Source organism: Gopherus flavomarginatus, chromosome 5, assembly GCF_025201925.1.
Source record: "Gopherus flavomarginatus isolate rGopFla2 chromosome 5, rGopFla2.mat.asm, whole genome shotgun sequence".
NCBI lineage: Eukaryota > Metazoa > Chordata > Testudines > Testudinidae > Gopherus > Gopherus flavomarginatus.
Window position 1 is genome coordinate 25,534,471 of NC_066621.1, and position 16,475 is coordinate 25,550,945.

Genomic DNA, 16,475 nt, shown 5'->3' on the forward strand with positions numbered 1-16,475 from the left:
TCCCACTCCACTGCATCCTGGCCCGGGGCCCTGGCAGCGGCAAGGATTCGCTGCAGTCAGTGGGGATCCTGGCCGCAACACACTGACATTGGTTCAGGGTCCCCTGGAGCCAGACTGGGGTCGGCTTCCCCCGGGCCACTTCCAATCTCCCCCTCTCTAGGTACCTGTCCTTCGCCGGCATCGTCCGGCGGGTCCCAGACCATGGGTTCCTCAGGATACCGGGCGTAGGGAAGCTCAGGCAGCTCCTCGGGATACCGGGCACGGGGAAGCTCAGGCAGCTCCTCGGGATACCGGGCACGGGGAAGCTCAGGCAGCTCCTCGGGATACCGGGCACGGGGAAGCTCAGGCAGCTCCTCGGGATACCGGGCACGGGGAAGCTCAGGCAGCTCCTCGGGATACCGGGCACGGGGAAGCTCAGGCAGCTCCTCTGGATACCGGGCACGGGGAAGCTCAGGCAGCTCCTCGGGATACCGGGCACAGGGAAGCTCAGGCAGCTCCTCGGGATACCGGGCACAGGGAAGCTCAGGCAGCTCCTCGGGATACCGGGCGTAGGGAAGCTCAGGCAGCTCCTCGGGATACCGGGCACGGGGAAGCTCAGGCAGCTCCTCGGGATACCGGGCACGGGGAAGCTCAGGCAGCTCCTCGGGATACCGAGCGTAGGGAAGCTCAGGCAGCTCCTCGGGATACCGGGCACGGGGAAGCTCAGGCAGCTCCTCTGGATACCGAGCGTAGGGAAGCTCAGGCAGCTCCTCGGGATACCGGGCACGGGGAAGCTCAGGCAGCTCCTCGGGATACCGGGCACGGGGAAGCTCAGGCAGCTCCTCGGGATACCGGGCACGGGGAAGCTCAGGCAGCTCCTCGGGATACCGGGCACGGGGAGCTCAGGCAGCTCCTCGGGATACCGGGCACGGGGAAGCTCAGGCAGCTCCTCGGGATACCGGGCACGGGGAAGCTCAGGCAGCTCCTCGGGATACCGAGCGTAGGGAAGCTCAGGCAGCTCCTTGGGATACCGGGCACGGGGAAGCTCAGGCCAGCACTCCTCCGGGTAGTGAGCACGGGGCAGGCTGGGCTCAGTGGGAGCTCAGGCACCAGCGTCTGTCCTCTCCAGCAGTCTGTGGCCAACTGAGCGCTGAGGCCGGGCTTTTATACTTCCTGTCCCTCCCCTTGACTTCCAGGGGGCGGGGACAGGTGGCGGTGACTCCCCCCATGGAGGCACCTGTTCTGGCTCATCCCTCTCAGGCGCGGCGGGGAGCTAGGGTGCCTCCCTACAGGTACTCATTGCTTCTATCCCCTCCTCTGCCTCTTCTTTGACACACAGCACAGTGACAGGAGAAATGGCTCCCGGAAACTGCACCAGAGTGACTGGCTTCATTTTCCAGGAAATAACTGAGAGTCTAAAGCTGCAAAACATCCTCTTTGTGTTCTTCTTTGCCATTTACTTCTGCACCCTGGTGGGGAATGTCTGGGTGATTGTGCTGATTAGCGCTGATTCCCAACTCCACAGCTCCATGTACTTTTTCCTCAGCAACTTGTCACTCTTAGATGTTGTCTCCTCTGTGATTGCCCCGAAGGCGATGCTCAGTTCCCTAATGACGAGTAAAGACATTTCTTTCCCTGGGTGTGTGGTTCAGTTTTCCTCTTCTCCTTCTGTGCCAACAATGAGTTTTGCCTCCTAGGTGTGACGGCCTATGATCGCTTTGTGGCCATCTACAACCCATTGCTTTCTTATGTCATCCTGTCCAAGAGAGTCTGCTTCCAGCTGGTGGCTGGATCTTCCCTATGCACCTATGTCAATGTCACTGTGCATACGTTTTCTGTATTCAGTCTGTCCTTCGGTCACTTCACTGTCCTCAATCATTTCTTCTGCGATATTCACCCACGGCAAAAATCTCCTGCTCTGACTTTCACATCAAGAAACGAGCACATTTCCTCTTTTCAGCCATAGAAACAATAGGCACCGTTTTCACCATCCTCATCTCGTACACTTACATCATCTTTGCCATCCTGAGGATCCGCTCCATGGCAGGAAGCCACAAAGCCTTCTCCACCTGCGCCTCCCACCTCACTGTCATTTCCTTCTTATATGGGACCCTGATCTTTACATCTTTACGACCCTCATCTGGCAGCTCAATGGACTGGGAGAAAATGGTGGCTGTGTCCGATACCCTTGTGATCCCCATGATGAACCCCCTGATCTACAGCTTGAGGAACAAGGAGGTGAAGGACGCCCTGAGGAGGACAATACACCAGAAAATTATTCCTCGCTCTATGTAAACATAGGGACTAGTTTTTCTGATCAGTACTGAAGTGCAGATATGAGCTAGTTCTCGCTCATTAAGTCATTGTGCAGAAATTTCTGTCATCATGTGACTTACAGAAGAAAACAATATGGAAATGGAACTTGAGCCCGATAATGAAGGAAGGCGCCATGTCCCTTGAAAAACAGTGTCCAGTAACTGTGTTACAGCTTCGCCTTTATGCACTGATATGTGATTTCTGCAATATAGACACCTCCCCCCTGCTTGTTCCACTACCTTTTGAACTACGTTGGTTAATTTAGCAGATGATATAAAGAGGAGATGCTCATACTGTAATTATTTCTATTTGTCACCACTATTATCTCAGTTCCCACAGCCCCCTCCCCCTCACAATCCCTGTACAATTAAATAAAGGGAGGTGAACATGGAGAGGTGTTTTTATAACTAGATAGTCAGACAGATGGTTCTGTTTGGGGACAGACAGGTAGACACTAGACAGACGGATGTTTTTCTATGGGGATAGATAGACAGAGACATGGTTATGTCTGGGGTTAGACAGACAGAAACACGTTATTAGACACACACTGGAAAAAGGAAGGATGCCAGAGGTTATTGCACTTGCCTAAGACTTGAGGGGTCTGAGTTCAAATTCCGTCCCCCCCCTCCCCCCCGCAGACTTCTTTTGTGATCTTGAGCAAATTTAAAGGGATTTCAGTTCATAATTCCCATTGAAATCAATGGAATTTATGTGGCCTAAATACCTTCAAAACACCTGAGTTAGTCTTCCTTTGCTTCTGTTCGTCACTTGTAAAATGGAGGTAAGAGAGGGAGTATTGTAAGCAAGACACCAGAAATGATTCTTCTGCTCTACTCCGTGCTGATTAAGCCTCAACTGGAGTCTTGTGTCCAGTTCTGGGCACCACTCTTCAGGAAAGATGTGGCCCAATTGCAGAGAGTCCAGATAAGAGCGACAAAAACGCGAGTGCCATGTCTCCGTGTGGCTCGCAGAAGCAGCAGCACATCCCCAATCCGGCTTCTATGCATAGGGAAATCCAGGAGGCTCCACACACTGCCCGTGCCCCAAGCACCGCTCCTGCAACTCCCATTGGCTGGGAAACACAGCCAATGGGAGCTCCAGGGGCGGTGCCTGCAGATGGGGCAGTTTGCCCACCCCTGGGCTAAGGGCACACAGTGTTTGCAGTTACATGGCCCATGATGTTAACCACTATCACTCTCTTGTTAAATCTTCAAACAAGCCCCTTTGTGCTTCCTCCCATTCTGCCCCCCACACTCGGGAGAAGCTCCCTGTAAACATCAGGAAAACGACCTCCTCAGCCCAGGGACTGTTTGACTCTTTTTTATTATTCCCTGTACAGCAGGCTTGCCATCTCATTATGAACTTTGTGACAGACCCATGCCAGTGGGCTACAGAAGTCTGATCCTATTGGTATCCAGCGGGGGTGGGTGGGCGAAGCCTGCCCACTTCTAAAGGACCTCCCCCCAGCCTAAGGGGAGGACCCACAGGTCTGGGACACCAAGTAATTACGTGAGACAACTAATGAAAAAAAACAGGATTGGGAGTGAGGTCATAGGGCTAAACTAAGAGAACCTGATGGGGACACCGAGCAGAGAACCCCGGACAACGCCCACTGCTCCTCGAAGGCATCAAGGGAGCCAGTGGACGCCGCCCAGAGGAACTCTGCCCGGATGCGTGAACAGACGGAGGAACGGAAATAGGTCCTACAGCCGCAGGAAATCCCGTCGGCCAACCTCCTCTCCCTGGTGTTGTAGATGGCCAGTTTGGCCAGGGCCAAAAGGAGGTTGAGAAGGAGATCCCGCGACTTTGTGGGGCCACGGATAGGGAGCGTGTAGATAAAAAGGTGAGGGGAAAAGTGCAACCAAAAATGCAAGAAAATATTCAAGAGGAGCCAGAACGGGCTGCAACCTGGAACACTCCAAATAAATGTGCGCCAAGGTCTCCTTCTCACCACAGAAAAGGCAGGTGCTAGGGACAGGGGTGAACCGCACCAAGTACACGCCCGTGCTCACGGCCCCGTGAAGGAGCCACCAGCTGATATCCCCGGCGGGCCTCGGGACAAGGGTGGAGTACAAGCTGGCCCACCGGGGCTTCTCACCCTGGTATTGGGGCGGGACGTGAGGGTGAGGTAGTGAAGGGTGTGAAGCACGAGCATGTACAGATGTTTCCGTGGCGCGGTCTGGAACAGAACCGGCTGCAGATCATGCAGCTGGCTGGCAGTGAAAGGGTGAGGGGGCCGATTGGGTCCACGGGGCAGGGGCCCAATAAAAATGTCCACGGGGCCAGGGGTGGAGGGTGGGCGGGGCGTGCCCTCTCGCAGGACCCAGTCGAGGTAAGCCCGAGCAGCAGGCAGTAAAGCAGCCTTCACCTCCTGAAGTACGCGCTGGGGAGTACGAGGTCTGGAGAGCCCCATGGGCTGAGCGAGCGTCAGGGGATCCAGCCAGTCTCCCCGGTCGTAGTACAGGAGGCCTCCGACCCTGGTGACTCCCGCCAAGACCAGCCTCTGGCGCACCATGGGGGACTTTGCCACCTGCACACAAAGCTGGGAATTGTGTAGGAGGGGCTCCGCAAGGAGGTTGGCCCCCACGGTGGCCGCCACGGACCTGGTCATTGAAAAGAGCTTCCAGGTCCGGAGGAGGTCTTGGTAGAAGACCGGCAGCCCAGAGAGATCTCGTGGAAGACCTCTCGGATGGAGGTAAAAGACCTGCTGGTCGTATCGGAGCCCTCAGAAGCGGCGGAGGAAAGCGTGCGCCAATACGCTCCACGCTGGACTACCTGCACCATACAGGAGCCTCTGCAGGGCCTGGAGGCAGAAGACATGGACGTGAGTGCGTAGGCACTTCAGGCCCTGCCCCTCCTCCTCCAGGGGCAGATGGAGGACCCCTGCAGAGACCCAGTGCATCCCTGGCCAAAAGAACTCCAGAATCGCCGTCCGAAGGTTGGCCAGGAAATCCGGGGCCAGGACCAGGGTGTTGAGCCGGTACCAGAGCATGGACAGGACCAGTTGATTAAGCACCAGTGCCCGCCCCCGAAGGGAGAGGCACCGGAGTAATCCTGTCCATTTCCGGAGCCGCTCCGTCATCCTGCCCTCCAAACCGTGCCAGTTCTCCAGTGGAGACGGATGCGTGGCAGAAAGGTAAACGCCGAGATAGAGCAGCGGACCCGCGCTCCACCGGATGGCCTGAAGCGTGGGGGGGAGGGAGCTCGCCTGCCACCCATCCCCGACCACCAGGCCAGAGCTCTTGACCTAGTTGACCCGGGCGGAGGAGGCCGCCGAGTACACAGCCTGGCAAGCCTCCACACGCGCCAAGTCGCCCGGGTCCTGGACCACGAGGAGCACATTGTCAGCGTACGCTGACAGGACCAGCCGCAGCTCCAGCTCCCGAAGCACCAACCCGTCAACCTCTTGCGGAGGAGATAGAGGAAGGGCTCGATCACCAGAGCGTACAGCTGGCCTGAGAGGGGGCACCCCGCCGCACTCCCCGCCCGAAGCTGACCGGCTCGGTCAGGGTCCAGTTGAGCCTGACCAGACACTCCGCAGAAGTGTACAGCACCCGGAGAAAACCCACAAACTGGGGTCCGAAGCCGAACGCTCGCAGAGTGCCCAGGAGATACCTGTGATCCACCCTGTTGAACGCCTTCTCCTGATCCAGGGACAAGAGGGCGAACGACCGACCATCCCTACACCCCAATTCCAGAAGGTCCCGGACCAGATACAAGTTATCAAAGATGGTGCGGCCCGGGACGGTGTAGGTCTGGTCTAGATGGACCACGTCCGCCAGAACAGACCCTAGCCGCATCGAGATGGCCTTCGCAATGATTTTGTAGTCCGTGCTGAGGAGCGAGAGGGGACACCAATTCCGTAAGTCGCGGAGGTCCCCCCTCTTTGGCAATAAGGCGAGCACGGCTCGCCTGCACGAGAGAGGGAGGACCCCGCTCTGCAAAGACTCGGCCCAGACGGTGACCAGGTCTGGGCCGAGGACATCCCAGACATGTGGTAGAACTCTACGGTCAGCCCGTCCATGCCCGGAGATGTATTGGTGGCATGCAACAGAGGGCCTCCGAGAACTCGGCCAGAGTGAGAGGGAGCTCTAGCCGGTCCCAGTCACCCATGCTGACTTTCGGGAGTCTGTCCCAGAGCACTCTGCAAGCGTGAGGATCGGTCGGATCCGGAGAGAAAAGAGTCGCGTAGAAGGCCCTGGCCTTCTCGCACATCTCCGCCAGATCTGTGAGGGGGGTGCCGTCCTCCGCCAGGAGGCAGGTGACATGCTTCTTGGCCCCTTCCTTTTCTCCAGGGCGTAGAAGAAGCGGGAGCCACGATCCATCTCCCGAAGGAGTTGGATGCGGGATCGAACAAAAGCACCCCGGGCCCGATGGTCTTCGAGGGCCCGGAGCTCCTCCCGCTTCTCCCGGCACGCTCCGCAGAGGGATGGATCCTCGGGGCTGGCGGCCAGACACCTCTCCAGCTCCAAGACCTCCCACTCCAACTGCCCTATCGCAGCATTCCTCCGTCGGCTGGCGCCCCGTGTGTAGTCATGGCAGAAGAGCCGGGCGCGCACCTTCCCCACATCCCACCACCGCCGCGCTGAGGAAAAGGCGCGCCTCTGCCCTCGCCAGGCCAGCCAGAACTCCCGGAAGGACGTCACAAAGCTCGCATCTTCCAGCAAACTATTATTAAAGTGCCAATAGGCCAGCCCCGGCCTCTCCGTGCAGAGAGAGGCCGTCACGGTGGCAAGGTGGTGATCCGAAAAGGGGGCCGGCCGAACGCTGGAGGAGTGGGCCCGTGAAAGGTGGAAACGGGACAGGTAAATACGGTCCAGCCGGGAGTGGCACAACCGATGGGCCTCCACCTGGACGAAGGTGAACGTTGAGACGTCGTCCGGGTGGTAGTCGCGCCAGACATCCACCAGGGAGTGGCGTTCGACGATCTCCCGGAGGACGTCCGCGGCGGCCGGGCACTGCTCGGTCCCCGAGCGGTCCCGTTCCTCGAGGGTGGTGTTAAAATCCCCTCTCAGGACCAGGCACTCACGAGGATCCAGGGAGCCGAGGAAGGCGGACGCCTGCTGATAAAAACGTAGCCTCTCCGGGCCCGATGTCGGGGCGTAAACGTTGACGAGATTAACCACAAGCCCGTCCATGCGGACCCGGAGCTGCAGCAGGCGACCCGGCACAGCCTCGGCAACCCCCAGCACCTCTGGCTGTAGGTCGGGGGAGAACAGGGTCGCCAATCCAGCCGTGTAGACCGAGAAGTGGCTAAAGTAGGCCCCGTCCCCCCACTCCAGCCGCCAGCTAGCTTCAGCGGCCGGATCCGTATGGGTCTCCCGCAGTAAAACCACAGAGTACCCCCCTCCCGGAGGAAGGAGAGCACCTGGCTCCTGTGGAGACCCATCCTACAGCCCCGGGTGTTTAAGGTGGCAAGGACGATCGGCGCCATGAGGAGGGCTGGGGGGGATCCTCACCGGCAGACACGCCCATAGCCTCCAGCAGGCCGCGCAGCAATCCGTGACCAACCCCGAAGGTGAGTAAAGAGTCACGGAAGATAAGGACCCGCCGGTAGGCCGCGGCGGCCTGCTTCCCAGTCCTCTTACCCTCCCCCATGAGGGCTCTCACGGCCCGGAGGACCTGATGGAAATCCCCCCACCGCTGGAGCGCAAGATGGACTTTGTTACGGGAGCCGCGGACGTCCTCAAGGAACTCCCGCAGCTCCTCCCTCAGCGCATGGGGGGTGTGGTCACTGATCGATGACTGTCCCCCAGCGGGGCCCCCGTCACAGCCCCGTGGCCCACTGAGGCGGGTAGGCAGGGGGCAGATCCCCAACGTGGCAGCAGATGGGCCGACACCAAACGACCCGCCCCGCTCGCAGATTCAAGAAGGGGCGGTGGAAGGAGAACAGCAGCCCCCGGGGGGTCAGGACAGGAAGAAACTAGTGAAGCCGCTCCCTGGGGGGTATTCCCAGGGGCGGCACTGGTATCACAGGAGGTGGGGGGGACAAGGACAAAGCCAATAGGAGTAGGGCAGGGATCAGGGAGAGAAGTCGGGAAGGAGGTAGAGGCAGGATCCGGAGCCTCCAAAGCTGAGCTGCCGGAAGGTGGCTCCTCCTGGCCAGGCTCAGGGATCCGGAAAGTGGGAAGGGGACCCCTAACGATGCTGGGCTCAGCCACTGTGGTAACTGCGGCAGCATCGGCATCCAGAGAGAGATGTTGGTCAATGGGGTCCCCGCTGAGGAAGGAGGGCGGGTCCTCCACACCCAAGAGGGACACCCCCTGGGAAGCGGGTCTCGGCAGCGGGGCACTGGCTGTCGCCCCAAAGGGCTCGGCGGCCGTTAACAGAGTGCCACCCGCAGCCAGGTCGATGGAAGATTCCAGGGGACCCTCAAAGGTGGGAGCAGATGCAGCGGTTAGGGGAAGGGAACTCAGGGACTGGGGGGCCGTGGGGAGGTAGCCCAGATCGAGGCCCGCCGGCAGAGGATCGTCCTCCCCCTGCGTGACCAGGGTCAAACCCAGGGCCTCGATCTCCTCGTAGATGGAAGAGAGATCACCGGCAACCACCCCAGGGCCCTCCTCGCCAGCACCCGGGGCGATACCCACTGCGGCGCTCTCAGAGGCGTCAAGTGGGAAGGGGGTGAGAGAGGCTCCTTCGGGGGCTTCCACGGGAAGGGACCCTGGAGGAGGGTTGTCACCTTCCGGTGCTGCCACGGCTGGGAATGCGGTAGAGGGACCACGGGGACAGCTGCAGGGCTGGGGCAGGACTATCAGGGCCGCAGAGGGAAATAGGCAGGGCAGACAAATGTGGCAAAGGGGAGGGGGTCAGCCCAGGGGGCAGGGCGGGGTGCGCTCACAGGCACTTGTGCCAAAAAGTCAATGGTTGGCTGCTGCTGCTGCAGGCCCAAATGATGGAAGTGGGCGTGGTGAGCCAGGCGAGCAGCTCAGACCCAGAGGCAGGAGTCCAAAGCAGAAGGAAAACAGCCAGCGGGGGTGGTGGAGGGGGCAACGATGGTGGTGGGGGCAAACGGGGACACGGATGGACTGGGGGCAGGCTCCACGCCACAACCCCGGTGCCTCAGCAAACACAGTCCAAACCCCCACCACAAGAGCACAGTTCGAAAAAGACTCAGTCCAGAAAAGCCCCCTCCACAGTGGTCTTCACATAGTCTCCAGCAGCAGGCGGTCCTCTTCTCCTTCTTCTCCTCCTCCGGGTATCAACAGCTCCCCAGCAACAGCCACAGCAGCCCCAGCAGCTCCAGGTGGTGGTGGTCTGGTGTCCAGGCAGGAGGGACCCCGCTTAGATGGTGGTGGTCTCAGCAACAAGAGCTGGGGTCTCTCACTCCCCTCCTCTCTGGGAAGCAGGCCAGCAGCCCCCTCCCAAGGGGCTGTAAGTGGAGTAACAGCAGTAACTGAGGTGGGGGGGAACCACTAGCCAGGCAGCAAACAGACAGCAGAGAGGGGCTGGTGGTGGTGTCTAGCCCAGTCAGGGGAGCAGCAGAAGCAGGAACAACAGCAGCAGCAGCAGCAGCGAGGGCCCAGTGCCCAGCAGGAAACAGCAGCAGCAGCAGCAGCAGCAGCAGCCCTCTCCCTTCTTCCTCCACAGCAGAGCAGTCGAAGGGAGAACAGCTACTGGCCCCAGGAGAAGCAGGCTTCTGTTCTCTGAGGGACCAGAGCAGGGGCTGCACTAGAGTAATCAGGAATCTGCTAGAACCAATTAAGGCAGACAGGCTAATTAGAACACCTGCAGCCAATCAAGGCAGGCTAATCAGGGCACCTGGGTTTAAAAAGGAGCTCACTCCAGTCAGGGAGGGGAAGCCAGAGGAGAGGAAGTGCATGTGAGGAGCTGGGAGCAAGAGGCGCAAGGAGCTGAGAGTGAGAGGGTGCGCTACTGGAGGATTGAGGAATTATCAGACAATCATACACTATCAGACACCAGGAGGAAGGTCCTGTGGTGAGGATAAAGATGATGTTTGGAGGAGGCCATGGGGAAGTAGCCCAGAGAGGTGTAGCTGTCATGCAGCTGGTACAGGAGGCACTATAGACAGCTGCAATCCACAGGGCCCTGGGCTGGAACCCGGAGTAGAGGGCGGGCCTGGGTTCCCCCCAAACCTCCCAATTCCTGATCAGACACAGGAGGAGTTGACCCAGACTGTGGGGAAGATCACCGAAGTGAGCAAAATCTGCCAATAAGCGCAGGACCCACCAAGGTAGAGGAGGAACTTTGTCACAACTGGTTTTAGAGGTGGGATTTGGTGTGCACAGCGCGGCAGAAGAAGGAGGGTGATTTTAAAAAAAAAAAAAGGAGAGGGTTTATTTTTTTCATCACAATGGATGGCTTAGTGCAGGCATTGATACAAGCTACGGCGGCCCAGCAGGAGGCTACCTGTGTCCAGGCAGCTGCCCCACAGGAGGCAGTGCGGCTGCAGCAAGAGACTAATCGCCTGCTAATGGACCAGGCTTCTCAAGACTGAGCTATGTTGGGGGAACTGATAAACCAGGTAAAGACCCTTACAGAGCTGAACTGTGGCCATGCTGGGACACAGAACATACAGGCCAGCCATTGGCTGCAGAAAATGACGTGGGAGGATGATATAGAGGCATATCTCCCGGCTTTTGAGAGGACAGCCCTATGGGACGCCTGGCCTCGAGATCAGTGATCTGGCATCCCTGCCCCATTCCTGCGTGGGGAGGCCCAGAAGGCTTACTATGATCTGTCTGAAGAGGCTGCAGCAGACTACCCCCAGCTGAAAGCAGAGTTCCTGGCCAGATCTGGGGTAACAACTGCAGTGCGGGCCCAGCGGTATCACAAGTAGAGGTACCAGGAAAACAAATCCCCACGGTCCCAATTGTATGACCTCATCCATCTCGCACGCAAGTGGTTGTGAACGGAGTCCTGGAATTCGGAAGAGATACTAGAAGTTCTGGTCATTGACCGATACATGAGGGGACTACCGCAGACCTTCGTGCCTGGGTAAGCCAGAATGAACCCTCTTCCTATGATGAGGTTGTTGCACTGGTAGAGAGGCGAAGGACGGCGAGGGAGCTGACCCAACCAGTTAAGGAATAGGCACCCCGGGTTAAACTAGCAGCACCAAGCCCTAGAGCTCAGGTGCCTGGGCCACCAGGAGGGCCCAGGTGGAAAAAGAGAGGGGCTGAAGGCCCGCCAGAAGCCACAAAGAGTCGGAGCACTGAGGGAGAAGAGGATTGTGATGTTAGACTGGCCAAACCAAGAGACCAGAAGCGCCTAGGGCCCCATACATTTGTTATGCCTGTGGGGAGTGGGGACATATAGCTGCACAGTGTCCCAATGCTGAGGACCCGATGCAGTGTAACCTGGGGAACTGGGCAGACCCATGCTCCCTAATCCACCTTGTGGGGGTCTCACTAACCCCACATATGTTCACCAGACCAGTAAAGCTAAATGGGGGTAGAGACCACAGCACTGGTTGATTCAGGGAGTGCTATCACGCTTGTCTCGGGGAAGCTTGTGGAGTGTAGTCAGCTGCTGCGGGCTAAGCATACGGGGATAACATGTGTCCATAGGACAGTTGGTTACTACCCCACCATCCCAGTAAAACTCGAGATTCAGGGGAACACTACTGAGGTAGCAGCAGGTGTAGTCCCTAAACTCCCATAGCCGGTGCTCACAGGGAGGGACTTCCCAGGGTTTGGAAACTTACTCCCAGTAGGAGGATTGAAGAAAGAGGGGAACCCTGAAGTTAGTGAGGCATCTACAGTAGACTGTCAACCTCCAGTCTTCTCTGAAATATCCCCAGATTTATTTTCCATTCCCAGATAGGGTAGAAAGTTGAAAACGGAAAGGAGGGCAGCTAAGGCCTTGGGAACCCGAATACTGGCCCAAAGCCAGAGGGTCGCTGTCGTAGGTAGGCGGACCTGAGCAGCTGAAAAGGAGGCCACCCAGGAGAGAGAAGCACCTGAGTCTGACCCCCACCCTAACGCTTCTGAACCAGTAGAGGCAACAGAGACTGGGCCCCTAGATCTTGGGCAGATTAGCCCTGGAAGAGGAAATTTTGGACAGGGCCAGGTTGAAGACCCAAGATACGACAACATTAGAAAGGAGGTGACTGAAATAGATGGGGTCCCCGTGGAAGAGAAAACCCAGGGACCAGGACCCTACTTCATAATGAAGAAGAATCTCTTATACTGGGTTACACCAGTACAGGGGCAGGAGGTACAGCAGATCCTAGTATCTCAAAAACACCAGAACGCTGTATTAAGTCTTGCTTATAGTCATCTTTTTGGGGGGCACTTGGGGGTAGAGAAGACCGTGGCACGAGTCCTATGACAGTTCTTCTGGCCCGGAGTACATGAAGAAGTGCGGAGGTACTGTGCGTCCTGCCCAGAGTGTCAGCTGCACAGTCCCCGTTCCCACCTGAGGGCACCTTTAGTACCTCTTCCCATCATAGAGGTCCCCTTTGAGTGAATAGCCATGGACCTAGTGGGACCCCTGGAGAAGACAGCTTGGGGCCACTAATATATACTTGTTTTGGACTATGCTACTCGCTACCCAGAAGCCACCCCCTGTGGAACACAGCCTCTAAAACAATAGCCAAAGAGCTGGTAGGGATCTTTGCCCAAGTGGGCTACCAAAGGAGATATTAACAGACCAAGGAACCCCATTTATGTCAAAGCTAATGAAGGACTTCTGTACGCTGCTCCATATACATACCCTTCAGTCTACCATCTGCAGACCAATGGGTTGGTAGAAAGGTTTAACCGAATCCTCAAGGCTATGATAAGGAAGGTGGTAAGTCGGGACGGGAAGGATGGGGACACCCTACTGCCCTACCTTATGTTCGCTATCCAGGAGGTACCTCAGGCCTTAACTGGGTTTTCCCTCTTCGAGTTAGTATACGGGCGTCACCCCCGTGGCATACTAGCTATCGCCAAAAAGATTTGGGAAGAGGAACCCAATGAGGGGAGAAATATAATAGAACATGTAATACAGATGCAAGACCGGTTAGCCCATGTCACCCCTATTGTACGGGAACATTTGCAAAAGGCACAGGAGTCCCAGAGAACCTATTACAATTACCAGGCAAAAGTCCGACAGTTCCAACCAGGGGATTGGGTGATGATGTTGGTACCCACGGCAGAAAGCAAGCTTCTGGTCCAATGGCAGGGGCCCTATGAGGTGGTTGAACCTGTCGGGGAAATAACCTACTAGGTGCGGCAGCCAGGACGCCGAAAACAAGAACAGATTTATCACATCAACTTTCTGAAACCCTGGCATGCACAAGAGGTGTGCATAACTGCCCAAAAAGACCTAACCCAGGAAAACAAGCCTTCCAAACAGGTGAGAGTGTCTCCTGATTTAACACCAGACCAGAAGAATGAGGTGTCTGAGATGACCTTCCGGAACCAAGATGTGTTCTCGACAAAACCGGGTCAAACAACCGAGACATATCACCACATCGTCACGAACCCTGGGGCCAGAATAACAATGAGGCCCTATCGGGTGCCAGCAGCCAAAAGGGAGGAAATAAAAGCAGAAGTAAAAAAAATGTTGGAGTTGGGGATCGTCGAAGAATCCCACAGTCAGTGGTCCAGGTTTTGCAACGACTTCCGGCGACTAAACGAAGTATCTCAGTTTGACGCGTACCCCATACCTCGCATAGATGAACTACTGAACCGTCTGGCTAATGCCCGGTACTTGACTACTCTAGACTTGACAAAGGGGTACTGGCAGATTCCCCTTGCAGAAGACACAAAGGAAGAGACTGCATTCTTTACACCAGAGGGTCTTTTTCAATATACTGTCCTCCCTTTTGGACTACATGGGGCCCCAGCTACTTTCCAGCACCTCATGGACAAGCTATTATGCCCGCATAACAGTTATGCTGCTGCCTACTTGGACGATGTGGTCATTCATACCCCAGACTGGGAAACCCACCTAGAGAAGGTGGAGGCAGTCCTTGATACCTTCAGGTGAGCTGGCCTTACAGCAAACCCTGCCAAGTGCGCTGTAGAGTTTACAGAGGCCAAATATCTTGGCTGCATTGTGGGAAAAGGTCTGGTAAAACCCCAAGTGAACAAGTTGGAGGCCATCCAAAATTGGCCCTGACTACGTCGCAAGAAACAAGTCCAGGCATTCCTCGGTGTAGTGGGGCATTACCGACGATTTATCTTCCACTTTGCCACAAGGGCAAGCCCCCTGACAGACCTAGTGAAAGCCCATGGACCTGATCTGGTGAGATGGTCTGACGCAGCAGAGGAAGCATTCACAGACCTAAGGACTGCCCTCTGCAGTAACTCCATACTGATAGCCCCTGATTTCACCAAGGAATTTATCCTGCAGACAAATGCATCGGAAGTAGGGTTGGGGAGGAGGAACTCCCAATTCTCTACCTCAGTAGGCAACTCCTTCTGAGGGAACAAAAATTTGCAGTGGTGGAAAGAGAGTGCCTCGCCATAAAATGGGCCATGGAAGCATTGTGCTACTACTTGCTCTGGCGCAGATTTGTCCTTGTGACCGACCATGCCCCTCTTCAATGGATGCAGCGGAACAAGGAGAAGAACACAAGGGTGACCAGGTGGTTTTTATCCCTCCAACCTTTCCAGTTCCGTGTGCAACACAGAGCAGGGAGCCCGTGTTAGGGAAGCAGCTTTCAAACTGAGGTTATCCAGGAATTTTGATTATTTAGTACCTGTGCTGCTCCTGAGGGCATTCTGCATCAAAAATAATAAAAATTCTGCGTACAATATTTTAAAGTTCTGCAAAATTCTGCACATTTTGTCAAATAAATGTAGAGGCTTCAGCATGGTGTTGGGGAGCACAGGTCATTGGCCGCACAGAGGTGGGAGATCACTGTGCAGTTCCCCCTCTCCTGGGACTTGAACTCAGCAGTGAGGCTGCACCCAACCCTGACACAGTGCAAGGACCGGGCGGGCCTGTCCCTCTGTGTGGGCAGGCAGGCTCAGCAAGGCATAATCCAAGTGTGGAGGGGCTTAGTGTGGTGGGATCCAGATGTGGGTTGAGAGGATTTTGTGTGGGGCAATCTGGCTGTGGGCAGCTCTGGAGGGAGCACAGATTTCGCCCAGGAGTAACCGATGTGCCGCAAAGCATAGCTGTGGGCCAGCCCTGGAATTCCATAACAGAGCCATGGCTGCTCTGACCTAGCCCTCGGAGACTACATGTCCCAGCATGCAATGTTCCAAATCACTGGCGATGAGATGGGGCACTGCATGCTCAAACCTGTAGTCTCTGCAGGCCACACCTTCCTATTCAAGAGAAAAGCTGATGCATTCAGCTCCATTTAATGCCAACTTGGGGCTTGATTCCCCAGTGCACTACTCGGCTCTTATGCTGGTGATCTCGGAGGTGACTCTAGTCTCACGCTGGCCTGGGTTGCAGTGGAATTACAGTGATGTAAAACCGCAGCAGTAACTCAACCCCTGAGTGTGGAACATGAGCTGCCAGTAAGTTGGCAGCACAGTCCCTAGTTTGGTAAAGGAGCAGCAGCAACATTACTCAGTGTGTGAATGATTAAACCCGCATGCATGTGTTCTGTCCACCAGGCCAAGCGCAGCACCCCTCAATGGCTGGTCAATGCGGGCATGGAGCGGGCCCAGAATTCTCCCTAGCACCAGCTGCTGCCTTCAGGTTCTCTGTGGAGGTCACTGCTGTTGAGGCGGGATGGCCTAGCTCTGTTTGCAGAGCGCCTGGCACAATGGCCTCCCAATGCATGACTGGGGCTCCTGGGCATGACGGCTGCAATAGAAATAATCTCTCATCACACGCTGGGCCTATTGCTCGTAGTCAGACTGGGTCCTGCACTTGTGTTCTTGGAACCCTGTCATAAACAGATAGTTAAGGGTTAATGTCTCTTTTACCTGTAAAGGGTTAACAAGCTCAGTGAACCTGGCTGACACCTGACCAAAGGACCAATCGGAGGACAAGATACTTTCAAATCTTGGTGGAGGGAAGTCTTTGTTTGTGCTTTTTGGGTAGTTCGTTGTTCTCTCTTGGGATTAAGAGGAGCCAGTCCTGCAACCAGTTTTCTCCAATCTTTCTGAAACAGTCTCTCATGTTCAAAATAGTAAGTAATAGCTAGAAGGCGGAATAGTCTTTTTGTTTGTTTTCTTTATTTGCAAATGTGTATATTGCTGGAAGGATATTTTACCTCTGTTTGCTGTAACTTATACTTGGGCTAGGGGGGAGGGAGTCCCTCTGGT

At 56.3% G+C, this 16,475-nt stretch overlaps 1 pseudogene; it reads left to right on the plus strand.

Annotated features, from left to right (window-relative positions):
- Positions 1-1,334: 1,334 nt before the first annotated feature.
- LOC127052563 (olfactory receptor 1052-like) lies at positions 1,335-2,274 on the plus strand (annotated as a pseudogene).
- Positions 2,275-16,475: the final 14,201 nt, after the last annotated feature.